The sequence below is a fragment of the Diabrotica virgifera genome, chromosome 1, assembly GCF_917563875.1.
Source record: "Diabrotica virgifera virgifera chromosome 1, PGI_DIABVI_V3a".
Classification (NCBI taxonomy): domain Eukaryota; kingdom Metazoa; phylum Arthropoda; class Insecta; order Coleoptera; family Chrysomelidae; genus Diabrotica; species Diabrotica virgifera.
Window position 1 is genome coordinate 191,060,595 of NC_065443.1, and position 8,332 is coordinate 191,068,926.

Consider the following 8,332-nt stretch of genomic DNA (forward strand, 5'->3'; position numbering starts at 1 on the left):
AACACACAAATGTCAGCTGGACATATAACGAGAGAAAGACTATAGATTAGATATAAGGAACAAACAGAATAAGACATTGATATTTTAAAAATAAAAAATTGCAAGAACAAATCCTGAAATAGATTGGAATGGAGCTGTATTCCTCAAGAGACCAAAACTCAAACAAAAAGGGCTGTCGAACAATGATCATGATATTTTGAGAAATAATAGACAAAAAAATCAAACACAATAAGAGTAGGTATTCAATAATGTATTCTCATGCAAAATATTGTTGAAAAAAATGTCACCAAAAATTTAGAAATTGTTCCACATCATTAACATGTCTATTTACCACCAGATCATTATTTACCTAGATTGTAAGGTACTGCTGTAGCACATATTATTGCAAGACATGTATATAATTTGGTTTGTAGACCTTGTTGAAGACAAGGAAACTCTTTTCCAGGTTCCAAATAGCTTTTCTACATTTCTTGTTCTCACATGAGTACTATGGTAAAAATCTTATTTTCTTGATCATTACCTAAAAAGATTGATGTTTTGCAGAATTGCGTGGATGTTAATTAAACACCGAAGTACTTCTAGTCAGTTTTATTTTAAAAGAAAACTCAATAATTCTACAAATAACTTAAACATCAAAATCAACATTTATTTTTCTTTTTGACACATGTTTTACTTCTCGTTGACATCTGACACTTATATAACATTGTTTCCAACTACATCATACAATAACAAAAATCCCCTAGATTTGCCGTTGCTTATTTTTACTGGGTATTCAACACCCCCCCTCAACGGTAAATCTCCTAGATCTAAATTAATTTTTTTATTCTAAACCTAGCAACTCTCTAAATTTTTTAAACAGAGTTAAACCTAATGGTTTTGTACATATGTCAGCCTGTTGGTCACTTGTATTAAGATATTTTAATACAACAATATTTTCCTTAATTTTATTTCGTACAAAATGAAATCTAATATCAACATGTTTTAGTCTTTTATGAAATTCCGGATTTCTACTAACCCTTATAGCGCTTTGATTGTCTGCATGAATTAGAACCGCTACATAATCAGGTTTTATTTTTAAATCATACATTAAGTATCTTAGCCAACATGCTTCACTCACACATACACTTAGTGCAACATATTCAGCTTCAGTAGAGGACAAACTGACTGTAGACTGTTTCCGTGATGCCCATGACACCGTGCAATTAAAAACTTTGAATACATATCCTGATGTAGATTTTCTATCAGTACGGTCACCTGCCCAATCTGAATCTGAGTACCCTACTATAAAATTTTCCTGTTTATATTTATGTTTATAGTATATCAAACTCATAGTAACTGTGCTTTGAATATATCTCAATACTCTTTTTATTGCTACCCACAAATCGTTACTTGCACATGTTTGATACCTGCTTAATATACCTATAGCTATACACAAATCTGGTCTTGAGCATAACATTGCATACATCAAACATCCTATAGCAACTCTACATTTCTTTTCTATCTCTATGCTCTCAGATTTTTCTCGTTTGAGAAAATCGTGGTGAAAATTATTATCCATTGGTGTTGTTGATGGTTTGCAGCTTGACATGTCAAATTTCTTCAAAACATTTTTTAAGTAAACAGTTTGATTAATTTTTATTTTGCCTTCAGACAAATTTTGAGTTATGCACATACCCAAAAAATGTTTTATTTGACCTAAGTCGTTCATTTTGAAGTTTTTGTTTAAAATGTATTTTATTTTCTCAACTTCTTGATCATTTGTACCTGCCAACAGCAAATCATCAACATACAGCAAAATGTATATCCTACCTTTTTCATTTACTTTAATATAAAGACAATATTCATATTCAGATCTTGAAAAACTCAAATTTTGCATCAAATTATGAAATTTGTCATTCCAATTTTTAGGTGAACTTTTCAAACCATATAAGGATTTTCTTAATTTGCAAATAGTGCCCTCTTTTTCTTTAAATCCCTTTGGGAGTGAAATAAAAACATTTTCTTTAATATCCCCATTTAGAAATGCACTACAAACATCTACTTGATGAATTTTCATATCAAAAGTATTACACATGGCTAAGAAAATCCTTATTGATGGTAATTTTGCTACTGGACTATAAATATCATTAAAACACATACCAATTTGTTGAAAACCTCTAGCTACCAAACGAGCTTTATATTTCACTACTTTACCATTTTCATTTTTCTTTTTCTTGAACACCCACTTGCACTCAATGACTTTTTGACCATCACTACTTTGCACAAACTCCCATGTTTCATTTTCTAGCAACGCATTTATTTCTGATTGCATAGCTTTCTTCCAATTTTTACACTCACTACTGGCCACTGCATCATCATACGTCTGGGGTTCTTCATCATCACTAAAAGTCAACAAACTCATTTCGTCATCATCCAGAACATAATCATCATATCTTGAGGGTCTTTTTATATGTCTTCTCAGGTCATATCCATGCTCCTGCTCTATTTCATTCACATCTTCAATACTGCTATCAGTTTCGAGGTCACTCTCACTGCTTTCTTCTCTATTATTTTGAGGTTCTTCTGCTTCACTGTCATCTTCTTCTGACTTTATTTCCTCACATATCATCTGTATGTTTTTATTCATGTCTGTCTCCCCATTTTTTATTTCTATGGTTTTCTCGGGCAAAAATATGACATCTCGATGAATTTCAACTTTATTTTTGTCTGGGACAAATATTTTGTAACCTTTTACATCCTCACTGTAGCCAATAAAGAAACCAAGCATATTTTTTGCATCCCATTTTAATCTCTTCTCTTTTGGGACATGCACTGATACTCTAGAACCAAAACTCTTGAGTGTAGAAATATTATTGACTTTCTTTTTGTACCATAATTCATAAGGTGTCACATTTTTTATGCTACTAGGGCCTGTTCGGTTTAAAACATACACTGCTGTATGTATGGCCTCTGCCCACAAGTTTTTATTCAACTTTTGCCCTTGTATCATAGTTCGGGCTGATTCAACTAGGGTTCTATTTTCCCTCTCAGCCCTACCGTTCTGCTGAGGCGTATACACTACTGATCTCTGATGTTTTATGCCTTGATAGTCAAGCATCTCCTTTATTTCTTGGTTCATAAACTCTAAACCGTTATCTGATCGTAAATTTTTCATCTTGCAGCCTGTCTCTCTCTCGGCTAATGATATAAAATTTTTAAGGTGTTTCTTAACTTCTGATTTATTTTTCATGAAATACGCGTACCTATAATTTGTATAGTCATCCTTTAACAACAGGAAATACCTATTTCCCCCTAAAGACTCTTCTTCCATAGGGCCACATACGTCTGTATGCACTAATTGTAATGGCTCACTTGCTCTTGATTCACTTAACTTGAATGGTATTCTGTGTTGTTTACCTGTTAAACACTGTTCACACACGAATTTTTCGTCTATAAAATCAATGTTATTTTGCCTTAAAAAGTTTCTCACATATGTAGTATTTTGATGTGCTAGTCTGCAGTGCCAAACTCTCAAACTTTCTGTTGTTTTTGCAGAATTACACTCTGATAAAAATACATCTACTAAACAGCTGTTTTCTTGAACTTGACCGTCAGACAAGTTTTCGTTAGGGGTGCGTTCCGAAATTAAAATATTTGCAAAGGTTTCAGTGTTTTGTTCTTGTGAGAATAACATTTTGTATAATTTGTTATCCCGTGTTGCCAATGCTCTTATTTCTCCTTTGTCATTATAAAATTCACATTTTTCATTGTTTGAAAACATCTTATAACCTTTATCTAAGGCACATCCAGCTGAGAATAAATTAAATTGTAAATCTGGCACAAATAATACATCTGACAGGGTTGACTTTATAAATTTCTTACCATTAAATGCCCATAGAGTTATTTTTCCAATACCTTTAACTGGTAATTTTTCTCCATTTCCGACTTTTACTTGTTTTTTATAGCTTATCTCTATCAATTCTTCAAACAGATCTTGATTCCAGCACATATGTTCGCTAGCTCCTGTGTCCAAGCACCATTCATTTTTATTTTTCTTACTCCCAGTATATACCATGAATGCATTACTGTCAATTTTATTTTCTTCTCTGCTTGTCTGTTGTTTTTCATTTTTATTTTTATTAAACCAACACTCTTGTAAGTTGTGTCCTCGTCTTTTACATTGACTGCATACTTTTATGTCTTTCTGGCTATTATTATCTCTCTCTTTCTTCTTGAAAAAGCAATTTTTCGCAATATGGCCACCTCTGCCACAAAAATGGCACTTTAACCTGGTTTTCTTTTGCCCTTTAAATTCTCTGCTTGTATCACTTTTCATCGCCAATGCTGTGCTGCCCTGTGCTGACTTACTTCTTTCTTCTTCGATAAGTAGTCTTGATGTAAGTTCATCTAGAGTTTGTTTATCAGATGGTACGGATTCCCATGCGGACCGAAAATGCTTATATTCCTCTGGCAATGCCATAAGTATTTTTGTCATGATCATTTTATCGGACAGCTCTTCACCAGCTTGTTTTAGCTTATTTTTTATATCTTCAAGCTGTGATATGAATGAGGCAACATTTTTACCTGATGAAAACTCCAAGAGAAAAAACTTTTGTTGCATTAAATGAATGCTCACCTCTGACTCTTTGTCGTAGACAGACTTCAACTTTGTCCACATATCTTTCGAGGTCTCACAGGATAAAATGTGTGTCATAGGGCCTTGCTCTATTCTGGTTACTATAAATTCTTGTGCTTTTGAATCACCAGCATCCCATTTCTTTTGGTCATCTCCAGTAGTGCTCGGTCTCACAGACTTTCCTATTACTATGTCATAATAACCACGGCTTTTTAGCACTACCCTTGTTTGAAATTTCCAGGCTACCCAGTTGTCACCACCACTAAGTTTCAACGCAGCCGATGAATTTTCCATTTTTCGGATTTATGTTTTTCTTTTTTTATGTATATATACTCGAGCTTCTTTTTCACCTTTTTTTCAGCTTTTCTTTTTTATTTTCGTTGGCCGCGGCAAACTACCGACACAGGCTCTTCAACACTGACTTTTTTTACTGGCGAAATACTCACGAAAACAAGTGATCTGGGCCATAACCTGATGTTTTGCAGAATTGCGTGGATGTTAATTAAACACCGAAGTACTTCTAGTCAGTTTTATTTTAAAAGAAAACTCAATAATTCTACAAATAACTTAAACATCAAAATCAACATTTATTTTTCCTTGACACTTATTTTTGCTTACAGTTGACATCTGACACTTATATAACATTGTTTCCAACTACATCATACAATAACAAAAATCCCCTAGATTTGCCGTTGCTTATTTTTACTGGGTATTCAACAAAGATATTTATGTCTATTAAATAACCTACTATTTATTTAGCAATTATCAATAAATACCTGGGTGTAATACTGGGGTAAGTAGATAGTGTCTGCATGCATACCCACTACTGTCATCTATTCCTATTAATAATCCTGGAATTTCACTTCTTTCCATTTCACAATTTCACTCTTAATGCTCTTAGATCAAATATTGAATGACTTGATAACCTTGTTGTTGAACAATAATACACATAATTTCTCTTCTAGTACCTACAAATTCATTTACATAAGAGCCTGAATAACATAATATATTGTATGTCTTTACAGTACCTGTACATTTTTGGAAAGCGGGGTCCTCATAAAAACTGGTTATATTCCTATAAGTAGCATAAAACCTTTATTGTTTAAGTTAATGCGCTGATTCGCTGATGAACTTCAATATTGTAATACTCCATTGTATTTTAGATTATATTTTTATCTTGAATATATCGCTTTTGTATACTTCCCGGGCGATTTTCTTCTCCAATATTATCAATAAACTCTAAAAATGCTTTTACTTCTTCATACATTTTTGTTGTAATTAGAAAAACAAAAAATATATGTTGGAACTGAATTTAAAATATTCAAAATTCAAACAAGAACAAACAAAGTTAGGTTAGAATCGCGGTCTTGAGGAAGGTCGATCGATGACTTGAGATTCGCCTGTCATTTTAGGCCCGTATTTATAGTCGAGTCTCAAGACAGCGTCGATGCTCAAGACCGACCTTGAACCAACTTTGTGTTTTATAAACCGATCTCGAGACACGACGTTGTCTTGGGAAGTGTAAAATGACAGGCGAATCTCAAGTCATCGATCGACCTTCCTCAAGACCGCGATTCTAACCTAACTTTGTTTGTTATTGTTTGAATTTTGAATATTTTAAATTCAGTTCCAACATATATTTTTTGTTTTTCTAATTACAACAAAAATGTATGAAGAAGTAAAAGCATTTTTAGAGTTTATTGATAATATTGGAGAAGAAAATCGCCCGGGAAGTATACAAAAGCGATATATTCAAGATAAAAATATAATCTAAAATACAAAGGAGTATTACAATATTGAAGTTCATCAGCGAATCAGCGCATTAACTTAAACAATAAAGGTTTTATGCTACTTATAGGAATATAACCAGTTTTTATGAGGACCCCGCTTTCCAAAAATGTACAGGTACTGTAAAGACATACAATATATTATGTTATTCAGGCTCTTATGTAAATGAATTTGTAGGTACTAGAAGAGAAATTATGTGTATTATTGTTCAACAACAAGGTTATCAAGTCATTCAATATTTGATCTAAGAGCATTAAGAGTGAAATTGTGAAATGGAAAGAAGTGAAATTCCAGGATTATTAATAGGAATAGATGACAGTAGTGGGTATGCATGCAGACACTATCTACTTACCCCAGTATTACACCCAGGTATTTATTGATAATTGCTAAATAAATAGTAGGTTATTTAATAGACATAAATATCTTTTTAGGTAATGATCAAGAAAATAAGATATTTTTACCATAGTACTCATGTGAGAACAAGAAATGTAGAAAAGCTATTTGGAACCTGGAAAAGAGAGTTTCCTTGTCTTCAACAAGGTCTACAAACCAAATTATATACATGTCTTGCAATAATATGTGCTACAGCAGTACCTTACAATCTAGGTAAATAATGATCTGGTGGTAAATAGACATGTTAATGATGTGGAACAATCTCTAAATTTTTGGTGACATTTTTTTCAACAATATTTTGCATGAGAATACATTATTGAATACCTACTCTTATTGTGTTTGATTTTTTTGTCTATTATTTCTCAAAATATCATGATCATTGTTCAACAGCCCTTTTTGTTTGAGTTTTGGTCTCTTGAGGAATACAGCTCCATTCCAATCTATTTCAGGATTTGTTCTTGCAATTTTTTATTTTTAAAATATCAATGTCTTATTCTGTTTGTTCCTTATATCTAATCTATAGTCTTTCTCTCGTTATATGTCCAGCTGACATTTGTGTGTTTATTTTGGAAAGTATTTCATATGCTTCCATCCTTCCTCTTAGAACGTGGTCCTATTTTGATGAATGCATATGGATCGTGGTATGCCCTGTATAGTTCAAAATTATATTTCATATGCTTCTATCCTTCCTCTTAGAACGTGGTCCTATTTTGATGAATGTATATGGATCGTGGTATGCCCTGTATAGTTCAAAATTATATTTCATATGCTTCCATCTTTCCTCTTAGAACGTGGTCCTATTTTGATGAATGTATATGGATCGTGGTATGCCCTGTATAGTTCAAAATTATATCTTCTCTGGTCTTCATATTTTAGATGCTATTTAGCCTGATTCTAGTGCTTTATCGTTGTTTCCAGTGCTTTATCAATTTATCATCATTTATTTTACCTACCTGTCTACACTGCTACTCTACTATTGTACTTTCACCATATATTTTTGGAATATAAATATACCTTCTGTCTTTCTCTTGTTCAACTGGAATTTGTTTATTTATTCTGAGAATACATTATTGAATCTGTATTATGTTAGATATATTATTTTTTATTTTATTTCTTAATATGTATTTTTTATATTTTATTTTAAAATAAATGAGTATGAGTTTCCCTCTTCTTAAATAAGTATTTATTTGACAAACCTTTCCTTACCAAATATAAAATTAATTACACATCTGGACCTCAGAGGTAAACTACGCTATGTCATTTCGAGCAACTGTGTTTAGCGTTTGTTTGCAACAAAGTTTAGAGCACTTAGGATGTTAATAAAAATCTGATATATCCCAATAATTAGTTAAAAGACAATATGACTATATTTTAATGATAATATATAACCAATGTGTATAATCCAACTAATAAAAAAACACCATGTCGACATAGTGTAGATTACCTCCGAGGTCCAGGCGTGTAAACAGCACTCTAATAACCAGCAAAATAGCGCAAAAAATGGAAAACATATGTTGTGAAATAAAAAGAGATGTA

The 8,332-nt window shown here is 32.3% G+C and overlaps 2 long non-coding RNA genes across 2 annotated transcripts; one reads left to right on the forward strand and one right to left on the reverse strand.

Annotated features, from left to right (window-relative positions):
* Window positions 1-235: 235 nt before the first annotated feature.
* On the reverse strand, window positions 236-5,954 carry LOC126881714 (uncharacterized). Its single transcript, XR_007696968.1, has 3 exons — window positions 5,644-5,954; window positions 5,392-5,583; window positions 236-520 (listed from the first exon to the last, which is right to left on the reverse strand). It is a non-coding gene; the product is annotated as an uncharacterized LOC126881714 (long non-coding RNA).
* A 111-nt stretch (window positions 5,955-6,065) lies between these two features.
* On the forward strand, window positions 6,066-7,975 carry LOC126881715 (uncharacterized). The gene is made up of 3 exons (XR_007696969.1): window positions 6,066-6,520; window positions 6,581-6,772; window positions 6,835-7,975. It is a non-coding gene; the product is annotated as an uncharacterized LOC126881715 (long non-coding RNA).
* The last annotated feature ends 357 nt before the right edge of the window (window positions 7,976-8,332 follow it).